The 14685-nt window shown below is 39.6% G+C and overlaps 1 long non-coding RNA gene across 1 annotated transcript; it reads left to right on the forward strand.

Moving 5' to 3' along the window:
* Positions 1 to 223: 223 nt before the first annotated feature.
* On the forward strand, positions 224 to 6381 carry LOC115340498. The gene is made up of 3 exons (XR_003923072.1): positions 224 to 432; positions 1464 to 1617; positions 4889 to 6381. It is a non-coding gene; the product is annotated as an uncharacterized LOC115340498 (long non-coding RNA).
* Positions 6382 to 14685: the final 8304 nt, after the last annotated feature.

The following is a 14685-nucleotide window of genomic DNA, read 5'->3' on the forward strand; positions in this document are numbered from 1 at the left end:
AGACAGACATCAGAGAGAAGCAGCAACCAGGAAGGTGCCTATGAACTGGATGCTGATCTGAGCCAAAATCAGGAACTGCTCAAGGGGGAGGTCAAGACAAATTCTGCCTGAAATTTTATTGGAATAAGTGTAATTGCTCTGTCCAGACACTACATTTCAATTGATGTAAGTAAGATCACAGTACAGGCAGTAATCAACTTGTTATTTTTCAGGCCTCTTCATCTGAAGCCTTTTTTAGGCAAATGTTGTATCCCTACTAAGTGATGCCCCGTTCGATGAAGCCTACATGGACGAGGGTGGACAAGACTTACAGAGGAAGCACAAGATATTGTTGTGCTCCAGACACCAAACTTAAACAAACCAGGAAGGCAGCTTTAGCCCCACCAAAGTCAAAGGGATTTTCACAACCACACAATCGTTAGCACGATAAAGGTGAGGACTCACCTCCACTCCATGTCCCTCTGGTGGCAAGTGGCTGTGTATGGGTTGTCCCTGCCCAGGTGTTGACAGGGGTGAGAGTGCTGTGCAGGGTGAAGAGAAGCCAGGGCTGCCCCGTGCCGGACACAGCCGGTTCCAGCCGGTCCCAGCCGGCTCCAACGGCCCCACCGCAGGACACAGCTGAGCCCCTCAGCCAAGCTGGGGGAAAACAGGTTCCAGAAAGGGCCGAAGGCGGCACAGGCAGAGGAGGAGGAGGAAGCCGAGGAGGGAGCAGCAGCAGCAGCAGCAGCAGGAGGAGGAGGAGGAGGAGGAGGAGGGCGGGAGGCGGTGCAGGCCCGCAGCAGGGATCCCCTGCAGCCCTGGAGAGACCCCGCTGGAGCAGAGACCCACCCTGCAGCCCGGGGAGGGCCCCACGCCGCAGCAGGGGGATCTTTCCTGCAGGAGCTGCGGCCGTGGAGAGCCCGGGCGGGAGCAGGTTGTCCCTGAAGGACTGCAGCCCGGGGAAGGGCCCGCGCTGGAGCAGGGAGACGTGTGAGGAGGGAGGAGCGGCCGAGAGGGGCTTGGGGGGACGGACCGCAACCCCCGTCCCCAGCCCCTGTGCCCCTCGGTTGGGATTGAAGGGGTCAAGCTAGGCCTGGGGCAAAGGTGGGTGGGCATTTGTTGTTTTAATGTTTGTTTCTCACAACACAAATCTATTTTAATTGACCATAAATACTCACAGTTGTATTCTACATGGAAGTCCTTATGAACCATATCACATACGTGATATTCACAACACTTACTATTTAGTAATGCTTAATTCACATTTAGTGACACCAAAATAGCTGGAAATGCACTTGAGCCCTGAATCCTAATTCTTGCATAAGTTATGGAGAAGGTTCAAGTTTGTTTTTTTTCACTTAATTCTTAATTTTATTTTTTCAGTCAAGTACTACTATGCCATGTAACAATATCTAGATGGCTTTATTTGTTTTCTTTTTCTCTTGTGTTTAATGTATGTATTTTTATTTTTTTACTAATTTTAGGCTTAAAAAGAAGAATTTTGGATAATAATGTATTTATTTTCAACAACTCATATCAGCACTGACTGAATTACTCCAAAACTGAAGCTGAATAGAATCCAATTCAAGATGCTTTTATGCTCCTAACAACATCTTTGCAGTGAAAAAACGCAATATGGTGAGTGATGCAAAGGCTGACAGTTCATAGATAGAAATACCTGAGTCTGTTTGACCAAAACATATGTATGAGAGAGAAAGCTATTTGTTCGTGATATATGAGATGAATATTCCTGACCCCAAGAAATTGAGGGATGACAATCAGATGGTGATGATTAATGTTATGCAAACTATTTTACAAGTAAACCAAGAGCAGTGGAAATTGCTTTTCTTGCAGATGGGGGAGGGGGCTTTATGACAAATCAGTTCCTTTTTCTCTGTTCTGTGAAGTCTAGCATATTTCTTTATCAGAATGAAAAATAATAAAAAACCAAACACAAAACAACTCTGTTTTCTGTTCCTAGCCCCAACTCTCCATTTTTTTTCATATAAGCAAAATTGTCTGGTTCATTGCAGAGCGATAGGGATTAAATTAGAATTAAATTTGATGTTTAATATAATTCCACTTTCTCCACTCTACTGGTAAAATAAAATAATCATAAAGAGGCTCTAAAAGCAGGAAATAAATCAATATACAGAATATATTTGAAGTTTTCATGCACTCATGTTCTCTTCCTTTTTTAAGAAAGAATATTTTGCCATTGTTAGACAAGGATCCTCAGAAGGGTGACTGAATGGAAGGTAGCATAAATGCTTTCAGTTATCTGAACCTCCAAAGATTTGATTAATGTTGATTCATGCTGTCAAAAAATGTTTCCTCACCTGCTAGTGCTACTGCTATAAAATAGGTCTCTAGTACCCAAATTCCTTAGAAAAAAATGCCCCTCCATTGTATTTACATAGTTTTTCCTTTAGGAAGAAAAGAGGGAGAGTGAAGACATATACGCCAGAAAGGACCACCTAATGTGATGAAAGGATAAGATCACTTTAGAGTATTTTCTACAGATCTCCTGAGTGAATTTTTTTTTGCATGCTATGTGAATATGTCGTAGAAATATTGCTTCTGATAAAAGAAAATATTTGTGTCTGCCTCAAATTGTTATTCAATGAGAAATCATATACCTCCCTCATTGCCTGTGTTATGTTTTTACAGTTGAAAACAGCAGTGGGAAATGACTATTGATTTGTTGCACAATTTCTTCTTGCATTTCTACTTCATCACATTTATATACTACATAACCTCTGTGTGTATTCCTTCTTGGGACATTACAGGACTTCTACATCAGTTCTCTCTCTCAACCCCAGAGCAAAATTAATCAGAATATTAAACAAACAACTCAGACTTTCAAGTAGATTCACCTTCCAAGGGATATCTGTAGAGAATACCAACATAAAATATAATGGTCGGGTGCTCAGATGGTCTAAATCACCATAGGTCTACTTAATGTTGCAGCTGTATTTATTTACGGTAGCTGAGTGTCTTGCCTATAGACCATCAATAATGTTTATTTCCACCCAACCAAAGCTAGTCCTGAAACTGTAAGACAGTTTTCAGTGGAAACTGCAACTTTCTGAATTGCTTAAGTCAAAGGGTCCTATCTCCTAGATTGGCTTATTTCAACAGGATTGTGCTAAAGTAAATTAGATGAAAAAGCTGAATGAGGTTAAGGTGAGAAACCTCATAAAGTCAGCATAAAACTACTACAGATCAAGACAATTCCTTTGTCAATGGTCAAAGAGGAGCAATCATTGACATGGCTTATCTTCCTTTTCTCACCCCTTGGAGATGAGGGTGACACTAAGGGAAAAAGAAGTTGGAGTAATAATATCAACAGATCATGGATGCTATATGAGCTAGAGCTGATAAAAGGACTTCAATTTTACCATGCTTCTCTTATAAATGTGTATCCTTCAATATCCTGTTTTAAGCATTTCTTTTTTGGATGCAATTAAGTATGCATAAGGATCACTGAAGATGGCAATATCCCTCATCCTCCTTTAGGCTTGGACATCTAACTCTTAAGTGTCTGCCTGGGAATAAATGATGGGAATCTAGAAAACTGACACCTACAACGAAATCATTTAACAGAACTCACCTTTTACCAAGAAATCCCATTGATAAGAGCAATGGCCAGGCATTTTTCCCTCTCCAAGTAAAAGTTACTATAACTGGCTGATATGAGGAATCAGATCCTCTTAGTGCATGTGAGGAACAGCTGAGACATGTATTTGATTGTTTTCTTTGTAGAGGGTGAGCAGGAAAACCCATAAATTCAGAGATCCTGAATGGGTCTATCATTGAATCAGAGAATCATAGAGTGGTTTGGGTTGGAAAGGACCTTAAAGATCATCTAGTTCCAAACCCCTGCCATGGGCAGGGACACCTTCCACTAGACCAGGTTGCTCAAAGCCCCATCCAACCTGGCCTTGAACACTTCCAGGGATGGGGCATCCACAGCTCCTCTGGGCAACCTGTTCCAGTGCCTCACCACCCTCACAGTAAAGAACTTCTTCCTTACATCTAATCTAAATCTACCCTATTTCAGTTTAAAGCCATTAGGCCTTGTCTTATCACTACATGCCCTTGTAAAAAGTCCCTCTCCAGCTTTCTTGGAGGCCCCCTTTAGGTACTGGAAGGCTGCTAGAAGGTCTCCCTGGAGCCTTCTCTTCTCCAGGCTGAACAACCCCAACTGTCTCAGCCTGTCTTCAAAGGAGAGGTGTTCCAGCCCTCTCATCATCTCTGTGGCCCTCCTCTGGGCTGCCTCCAACAGGTCCCTGTCCTTCTTATGTTGGTGGCCCCAGAGCTGAATGCAGTCCTCCAGGTGAGGTCTCATGACAGCAGAATAGAGGGGGAGAATCACCTCCCTTGACCTGCTGGTTACGCTTCTTTGGATGCAGCCCAGGATACGGTTGGCTTTCTGGGCTGCAAACACATTGCTGGGTCATCAAAAGCTACTCCAGCTAGAATTAGAGGCATTATAAAACACCCGAGACATTATCACTGGGGAACTTGATTAGTTTGTCATCTCAGTTTTCATATCCCAGTCACAGGTTTCAGGATCTGTTCCGCTTGAATCACTTTACATGGGTATATCTGTATATATTGAGGAACCAAAGGGAGTGTGTTAGTTTTTTACGTATCTGTAAAGGGTTGGGATAAGGTAAATACAAGAAAACAAAATACAAGAAAGCAAAAAGAAATATGTTTATTACTCCACTGCACAGCAGCCTCTGCTACATGATTCCAGGGAGAGTCAGAGAGGAAGAAAGGTTTGGGTTTATGTGCCTAAATCCTCTATAGCATCTAGCCCTAGGGGTCCTGTGAACACTGTAAGGAGGGTGGCGGATGGCTCTTTGCAACCATAAAATCTTTGCCTCACTCTTTCATGCAGAAAACAGACACTGTATCGTACAAAGAGGGCCTGAAACTCTGCTGAACTTTTCCCACTAAAGAATAACATAGTGAGATCTTGGAAAAGGAAGTGCTGCCCCCCGTTTCTCCACCTTAGTTTTCTTTTACCAATTTCTCCTAAAGGCTTAGAGTGAAACCCCTGGAGCTGTATGCGGAGTGGTGAAAACAGCAGCATCCTCCATTTCTTCAGTATCTTTCAAGCAACATCTTCTGTTTCTACAGTATCTACCAAGGCCATCAGAATGTTTTTGAGTGGAAAAAGAATATGAATTTTAGATACTTCACAGACATCTGAGAAACTGCAGAAGTTGCTCTAGAAACTAAGTAGGGATTTGATTTTCAGAGGTTCTGATCTTCTGCTCAGGAATTTAGAGCCTCCAGTGCCTCTAATGAATTTTATTCTAAATTATTTTCTCATAATCACAAAGTCTATGGCAGATAAAAGAATCATGATCTTGTGGTCCCTCAGATGCTGTGAGTGTAAAACTCCACTTGTCCTTAGTGAAGCCCACAGGATTTTTCTTGCTCACATGAAGGCAGAATTCAGATGTAGGTATGGGAAGAGAAAGATAAGGAAAAATCTTAATCAAAATATATAAGAAGCAGCTTTTGGAAGTGATGGTCCTCGACATCTTATTTCTAAGCACCAAATTTTTGTTTCTCCTTAAGATGGTTTAGAAAAACAAAGCAATAACTTTACTGGGCCAAATTCAATTGGCGATTATATTTGCCTCTTCCACAGCTGCAAGTAACTGCATCAATTATCTGAAGTATATTAATGGATTAGTTAAAACAAAACACAATTGGTAATAACTATAAAGCCAAAAGCCTTTTGCCTAGTTAATGTCTGGGCAGATACATTAAGTTACTGAAAAACAAGTGAGACATGGAAAAACATAAACTTAAATATGTAGCATCCTCGAACAATATGCTTATTGCTTATTAATTTTACTGAAGTGGTATTACTGATTAGTTTAATAGAAAACATCATGAATGAAATTATCATAAACAGAAACCTAGAGTAAATCCCTCAGCTACCTAGTTTTCTATACTTGAAAAAATAAAATGATTGACTGTGGGCTGAAAAATGTATGGCAGACTACTGACAGCAAAAGGAGCATTTGAAATGTGTCCTTTGTCCATAATACCATTTCAGTATAGGCAGCTTCTTGTTCGGTATGAGCTGATGTTTCTGGACCATGCAAGATACAAAATTATTAAAAATTCTGAATTAAAGTGTTTGCTTTTTTTTTTCCCAAGACAGAGTGGTATCAGTAGTGGGGATTCCCTGTGTCCATTTGAATAGCAATTCAATTAATTGTTGCTATAGAGAGGATTTGTTGCATGCTGGCCTCTTTATAGAATCATCTATGAAATTGAGATAATTTTTTTTTTTTGCTTCACCCCCAGAAAGGTTTGTTTATTTGGTGAAACCCAAATCTGACTTTTTATTCTGTTGTCCCTTCTGTCCTTCCTCCCATGTCGTGGTTTAACCCCAGCCAGCAACTAAGCACCACGCAGCCGCTCACTCACTTCCCCCCCACCCAGTGGGATGGGGGAGAGAATCAGGAAAAAAAAAGTAAAACTCATGGGTTGAGATAAGAACGGTTTAATAGAACAGAAAAGAAGAAACTAATAATGATAATGATAACACTAATAAAATGACAATAGTAATAATAAAAGGATTGGAATATACAAGTGGTGCACAATGCAATTGCTCACCACCCACCGACTGATGCCCAGTTAGTCCCCGAGCGACGATTGCTCCCGGCCCCACTCCCCCCAGTTTATACGCTAGACGTGACGTCCCTTGGTATGGAATATTCCTTTGACCAGTTTGGGTCAGCTGCCCTGGCTGTGTCCCCTCCCAACTTCTTGTGCCCCTCCAGCCTTCTTGCTGGCTGGGCATGAGAAGCTGAAAAATCCTTGACTTGGTACAAACACTACTTAGCAACAACCAAAAACATCAGTGTGTTATCAACACTCTTCTCATACCGAAGTCAAAACATAGCACTATACCAGCTACTAGGAAGACAATTAACTCTATCCCAGCTGAAACCAGGACACCCTGCAAGTTTTATCATACTGAAACATACCTTTCACTGGAAAAGGTGAAAAAGAAATGAATAAGGGTAGAGCATGAAAGATAAAATAAAAGTTTTTATTTTCTCAACAACAGAAGAATAACAATGATATTGCATGCAAATAATTTCTTTCTGAAAAAAAATCTAGAGAAATAATTATTTCACAACTGCCCTTAGTAATGATGGACCATTCTGTTTATTGGAGTTAATAAAACAACATGACCACTTCAGCATTTAGAGGCCTTATACTATTAGTCCTCTCTAGGAAATCAGCTCTAAAAACAAGTCTTGAGAGAATATGACCTTTTTTTAAAGAGATAAGGAACTGATGCTCTGACAGTAAATACAATATGAAGACATAAATAGAAAACGATTTTGAGATTAGCTACAGTAAGCAAGGGATTGAACATTTGGATTAAATTGGAAACTGTTTGCCAGTTCTTCAACTGTGATACAGAATTTGTTTTTTAATTTTCCTTGGTGTAGGATCCAGTCAAACTTGAGATATTTTCATATTCATGGCATGATTTTGGAACAATCAATGTCATGTTTATGCAAGTATTGCCTGATTAATATGATCTTCTCTCCAATTAGACATTAATAAAGCTACTAATGAGATTTGTATCTCCTGTATTTAATTTAAACATTTATGTGAATTCCACACAAAATCCAGAAACAGGCCTCCTGTATTTAACAGAAGAGATGAGCAATAAATCCTAGACTGTGAGCAAAAGCTGGAATAGGAAGCACATGATGTGTGTGAAATCCTAACCCTTTGGGGGGTTTTGACTTCAAGAGAAGTAGCTTTGTTCAAACCTTTGAATTCAGTCTTCAAAGTAGGTCTCTACAAGTGTTCCCTGGGAGAAATGAACCAAGTTGACTCCTGAAAATGCGAACAGAGAAAGAAGCATTGCTGATGCCCAATAATAGCCGAACAGAGGGGGACTGAGACCCTCCCTAAACTGGGTGCTTCTGTCGATAGCTGCATATTTAAAAATGAGTTGTATTTCATGTTGGGGATGGGAGGCATTAGCCATTCAAAACTGCTACTTGGTTTATTTCTAATCGGTTCATGGGAGTAAGTCCCAAATGTGCCTGCATACCTGAAAATGGGCAGGCCATTTTACTTAGATGTTTTTGATTCATCTTTGAAGCATCCATTTTATTTTGTTATTTAAAGGTTATAACCCTGTAGATAAACTTACAAGAGCATGTCCTTTTGGATATCAAGACAAATCTGTGTCTAATTGTGGATCTTAAATGAGTATAAGAAGGATTACCTACCACAGTGCAGACTTGTCCATGTAAAATCAACATACAATTTTGGGACAAGATGACTTCAGATGGACAAGCTTTCTGCCATCTTTTAAAGATAGAACCCTATTGTTAGCACACATATTTTTAGTCTGTAAGTTCATTTCTGAATCTTCTCCTAACCTATTTTGCTAAACTTGCTCTAATAGCAAGGAAGCCTCTGTTCTGTTTTCCACACAATCCTATCCCACTGTAATTTCTTCCATCTATCTAAACCTACTGCACAATTCCAGTTCATCAAAACACATGTTCAGTGGATAGTCCAATTGTGCTGCATTCACAGCCCCTTTGAAAACTTAAAACATAGCAGTCCAGGTCTCTCTGAGGAGTTATTTAGCAAACACATTTTGTCTCTAAATTGCATGTCATCTGTGTTGCACACATTAGCATAAGGAAATAAATTTGCAGCTTGCTGTATTAAGGACATATTGCTAGAATGATATTTACTCAGGGTACTCTAAAGTCAGTCCAAATAAACTTTTCATACTACCAAAAAAAAGAACAGTGTCTTTATCAACTGGAGGTGGGGTGGGAAAAACACACAAAACAACAGGTGCTAAGGATTTAATTACTTTTTTGCTATATGTACAGAAATTGTTGTGTGCCTACCATATTACATTCTAATGAGCTATTGACAATTACTGCCATGCAATTAACCAGCAATGGTTGTCCTTTAGTGTGTCAATTGCTTATCTGTGGGACTTAATTTAAATGGTTACCTCCGTAGTCACACAACAGTCACTCATGTTGGATACACCATGCTTTTTATAGAAAGAATAGAGGTATAAGGCTGTTTAGGTGGACACATGAATTCAGAGCTGGGAACTCAACACAACTCACTTGTCTAAGTGCCAGTACAACTTGGGCCAAAATTTTAGGAAGTTACACTGGAGTTTATCTCACCTAGCTCTGATGTCTACAATATCTATGCACAAGTCCTGAGTAGGTCATACGCTCCTTATGATCAGAGTAGAGAAACAAATTTCATGAGGTGGTTGTCTCTACATTAAATATTTACTGGTGAATAAGGTAAATAAATGTTGATGGAAGTTACTTGCTCTGGGGAAATGTACGAGGCCCAGACGCAGGTTGTTTATCTGCAAATGCTTTCTAACTGATCAATGTTGGAGAGGTCTTTCTGATGTGAATACAGAAAGTGATGTAATAGTAATGCATAATTAAATTATGTCACATGGGAATAGGAAAAGATTAATTTCATACTTTTGAACGTAATACAGGACACTGTACATATTACAAAGATTCAAATAGAGATGGAGAATCCATTTAAACTATTTGCAATATCCACAGAGTTACCATAAATCCCAGATGATCTCTTTCAAGCCAGTGTGGGAATTCTGTGATTACCATCAGCACTGAATTAAATTCAAGTTTTGGTTTTGGTTGGGGGTTTTTTGGTAGACATTCATTTTCCTGCAGTCTCAGCTTTTCAGTATACACTATAAAACAAAGGTCTTTCAACTTGAAAATGTTGACTGTTGAGATCAAGTAACTCTGTATTCCTGCCTGCAATGTAATTCAACGGATGTTCTTCTTTTTCCTAGATTGAATGATTCTTGAGACTAAATATGAAAGGAACTGCCCTATTTAAGTCTTTTTATCCTGCAAATAAGTTGGCTGCTGGCTTTGTTTTATTTACCAAATACATCAGAACTAGGGACTATTTCTAAAATAGACAAGCATTTGAATCAGAGAACAATATCATTTTGCACTTACAGGTATGAAAATCTGCATTATTTAATCCAGGCATGGTAATGTGACCCAGTCTATGCAGTCCTATGTTCAAGAGGGAAAAACACACAATGTACTCTTTAGCTATAATTAATGATGGGCCTTTTAGCAGATGTCTGGGCTGAAATGCCATGAGTTTCAGAATGAGTGTAACAGTATCTTATTTTAAACCAAGGTCAGGATCAACTTTACAATTTGGATTTTTTCCCAAAACACCTGCATAGATCTGTACCACATCATCTTATAAAGATGAAGCAACTAAAACAGAACAGCTGAGTGTCCTTTACATAACTGAGAATGTCCTTTGGTTATTGCATCACAGTAGGTTATTTTGTTTCTGTATATGTTGTAAGGGATTAAACACCAACAGGGAATTTAAAATTATCATAAATTTTCTTAACTCTTGTAGTGCCACTTTCTTTGAGATGTGTTTTTGAGATGTGTTTTTGAGATGGGAACAAGTCTGAGGTGAAAATAAAAAAAATAATAGTCATGTTAGAACACAGGAATACTGGTGCTGGATTTACTCAACAATTTTTTTACATTTTATACTGTAGAACATGATTCCATCTCTGAAGTAGTAATACCAGAATGGCCCTGTCTGTATGAATTTTTGCAGCTGGGCTCTGTGGATATATATAGTTTTGGATGTAGAAACAGCTACTAGCAAACACCTAGCAGAAAAGAGGAAAGGTACACGCCAAGAAGTTTGGAATTTTCCCAAGGACTGGCAGTCCTTGTGATTAGCAGTCCTGTTTAATCTGCAAGAACTGATGAAATCAGCACACCAAGAGTCTGCTCAATCTGGACAAGGCCACAGGCACTCAGTAGTGTCACAGCTGAGTTGTGGAACTCAGACTACACCCAAAGGGAAGGCAGCTGTGGACGAAGACTACAAGGTTGCATAGGCAAATGCTGAAACAAGAACGTCTGTAGGACACTTTCTAAAAGCTGAACTAGTAGCCAGTGGCAAGTCAGCACAACCCTCCACTTCTGAGGAGGCAGTTGCTATTGTCAAGTTGCAGCTGAGATTGCTGAGTCTGCAGTTGAGCTACCCTCCAATCAGATAACTCAAAGTAAACGTGTGTGTGTATGATTGAGCACCACGAACAAGTAAATAGATGTGCTGTGTGACTAGTTATCCACTATTAATAGTAACAGTTTAGCTCTATTAATAGCAGCTTAGTGAAAAAAGGGTTAGATTCCTGGATGAGGAAAAGGGAATTTACAGCAATCTCCATATTAAAGGCAGGCAAGAGGTAGTACAGCAAGTAGATAAGATACTGGGCAGGTAACAGGAAATTGGGTTCCACATGCATGCTCTGTGCTAGCCATGTATGCAAGCAGTTAATAGAAAACTTCATATCAGAATAACTATAGCTTAATGCATAAGTTGCTTTTTGAGGTGATCTGGGTTGAAAACCCTAAAAAAGAAAGCATGGCCAAGTGTCCTCTAGTTTGCTTTTCTCTTGGACATGGACAAGCTGGGAGCAGCAGGCATAAGAAAGAGTTTATTTACTTGCCCAGATCCAGAATAGTATTCAGGTTTGTGAATCCAGATCTCATCTGCAGCACTAAAAATGTTCCCTGAATATGAATTTATATTTATACACATGTTCTTTGAAGACAATGTTGATTCAAGAACTTTCTTCCCTGAATGACTGTACATAATTTCATCTATTTTATGAATGGAGTTGTGGACTGTAAAATGAATTACAGATTTAGGTTAATAGTGAAAAAACAGACCACCCTCCCCAAAAATTCAATGCTCCCAATAATGAGGTGAGAACTTAATGTGAAACTTGACTGTAATTTATTACTCATGAAAGCTGCCCTAAGGCCTATGGTACTACAAATCACTGAATAACAGCAATAAAATAAACTTTACCAGTTTAGAAGTTCTTTTGTCGACTCTTGCTGCTATTTTATAGGTATTATTTGTCTTAGAAAATAATAGTTGTTAAAAGACTGCATTGTTTTGTTTTCTTTTTTAGTGACAAGCTGATCTGGTAGCAATCATCTGATGGAAAGTTTGTCCAAGTGTAGCGTTAAATGATAAGCCAGAGCTTTTGACATTGCTCAGTAGAAACATAAGATACAATTCGTTACTGGAGAAGCTGCTGTGCACAGTTTGATGCTTACATGACCCAACAATGACACAAATTCAGTCAGTAATGGAGGCTGGCAGAGTTTGGAAGACGGCAACAGGAATTCAGCGTAATAGAACACGTTGATGGCAGCTTGCTGCAAAATTAAATGCCCTGGTGCCTGCACTGATATGATCCAAGAGGCACAGTTCAAAGGCACAAGCTGATCTCAGCAACACCCCGGTCTGGACTGATACAGTCACTTGGTAGCGTCATTGGTGTTTGGCTTGAGGCTGTTTGCTGCTTACTGGAAGGACTTCAGCATCTATTAGAATGATCTTGCATTTAACTAGCAGAAAAATGCCTCAGCTGCTAAAAGAATGAAACTTCTAAAAGCATGCTATTATGAATCAGGATCGTTCCAGCACTAGCTGAGCATTTAGAGTTCTCTGGTGTGTGCATTATTGGCATCATTATCCTGATTATCAGTGTCTACTTGGCTCATTTATCTGTGGTTATAAATCTGTGTGCTTATGCTGGGTACTCACAGAGCATATAGGAATATTCCAGTGCATAAAATTTGGCCAATCATTTTTACAAGGTTAAAAGACCATTTCAAAATGACTAGCTCACTTCACCAAACCATAATTTTTTTTTAAAAAAGCATGCAAATTTCCTGTAATTTGAAATATCCACTGGTCAGAAGCTCCCCAAACTGTAGACTACACGCTTTATGCAGGTTTTTATGCTGTGCCAAGTATCTGAGGACTGGCTATGATTTACAAGCAGGATGACTTACAAAGGGCTCAGTACATGGTTTCCATCCCCAGATGCCTCTTCCACAGCAGGAATGGCTCAGTTGCTCATGTTGCAGACTCTGAATCTCTGTATGTTACAGTTGCTGCAGTAAGGAATATAAATGCTGTGTTAGCTTTTGCTAGTTTGTACAGTATGGAAATGGAGGCACTCCTTCACAAGCAGCTTAGAAGCTCCTACGTTGAAGCAGCAATATGTGAGAAAAGGTTTGAGTGCATAGTTAGGTGACCCATGATGCTTGGCTGTGATCACCATTTGTGACTCAGGTGTATGTTGAATAGAATTTCCTATGAGAGCATGATGTCTGAGATCCCAGGTCCAGGATATCTCTTTTCATTTTCTATACTAAAAAAAAAACCTAGAAAAAAATGCATCGCCACCACCACTGACAAGAACAAAACACCCCCCAGCCCTTTTTAATAATAATTTATTTGCTAATTTTGTCCATAAGATGGTAACTAATAATTTCAAATTGATACCTTAGCCTATGAAGACTTCTTGAAAGTTAAAGCTTTTGAGTTCTACTGAAAGTGTTCTTATGTAGTCCTCTTTGGTAAGAAGACTGGGAAATGATAACAAGTTATTAAATGTCTTAGGTAACTAGCATCCTAGAACTTGGTCATGCTTTGTAGATTTGGGTCAAGATGTCAAGAAACTGAACTGCTGTATTTCTTAGTCTGTGGCTTTCTTGGTTATGAATCACCAAAGTTTATTCTTTCACTGCCTCATCTCTTCCAAGTGTAGAATGAATACGTGACACAACCTCTTTCAGGTACAGCACCGAAGGGATTTGGGAGGAGGAAAGTAAAAGAATTCAGTTCTTAATGGGTAAAAATATACAGATTATACTGTTGTCATGATCTGAAGGGTTACCTGGCCTATGGGTGTGTAGAGATCGTGACCGTAGGTTCATAGGATTCCATAATACACAGAGGCTTTTATCTTCTAAATTTCTGTACTTTATTACAGATTACTACAAATACCACAAAAAATCACCACTAGCAAGTATACCTATGATTAATAAAGGGGATGTCTCTCTCTCTCTCTCTCTCTCTCTCAAGCTATCAGCAATCAATAATATACTATGAATCAATAGTATGGCAATAATCAATTACAGAAACAATCAATATTATAGCAACAACTAGTAACAGCAACAACCAATTAGGTATATACTATTACAGGTTACTACAAACTTACCATCAGTGAAGCAACTTATCAACAATATAACTGCAGATATACTTATGGCAGATTTCTTATAAGGATATGTAACAATACCGGTATCAAGTGAATTAGACAGATTTCAGAAGGGGCCAAACCATCCCGGAGGGGAGGACAAACCAAACTAATCCCAGAAGTGGGCCTAGATGGGCACCAATAAGAAAACAGGCAGAGTCTCACTTCAAAGATGATTCATGTTGCAGAGTCTGGGGTCAGCCAGGCATCCCTGGTGAGAGTCCAATATCTTATAGAAAGTTCATGTGGAATTCAATCTGTTTAGGAAAGGAAGAGTATGTGCAGTACAGGAAGTTCTCAGAGAGAGAGGCTCCACCGAGTCCTCTTTATAACATAGATACATGAGAGAGCATAGGACACCACCACTTCGAGCAGTTGATAGGTGCCGTTAATTTCTGGTTTTCACCTGTAACAGCCAATAGATGATGATCTATTGATCTATCGAAGATCTATCTGAGACAGCCAGCATGGCTTCACCAAGGGCAAGTCTTGCC

This window comes from Aquila chrysaetos, chromosome 4 (genome assembly GCF_900496995.4).
Source record: "Aquila chrysaetos chrysaetos chromosome 4, bAquChr1.4, whole genome shotgun sequence".
NCBI lineage: Eukaryota > Metazoa > Chordata > Aves > Accipitriformes > Accipitridae > Aquila > Aquila chrysaetos.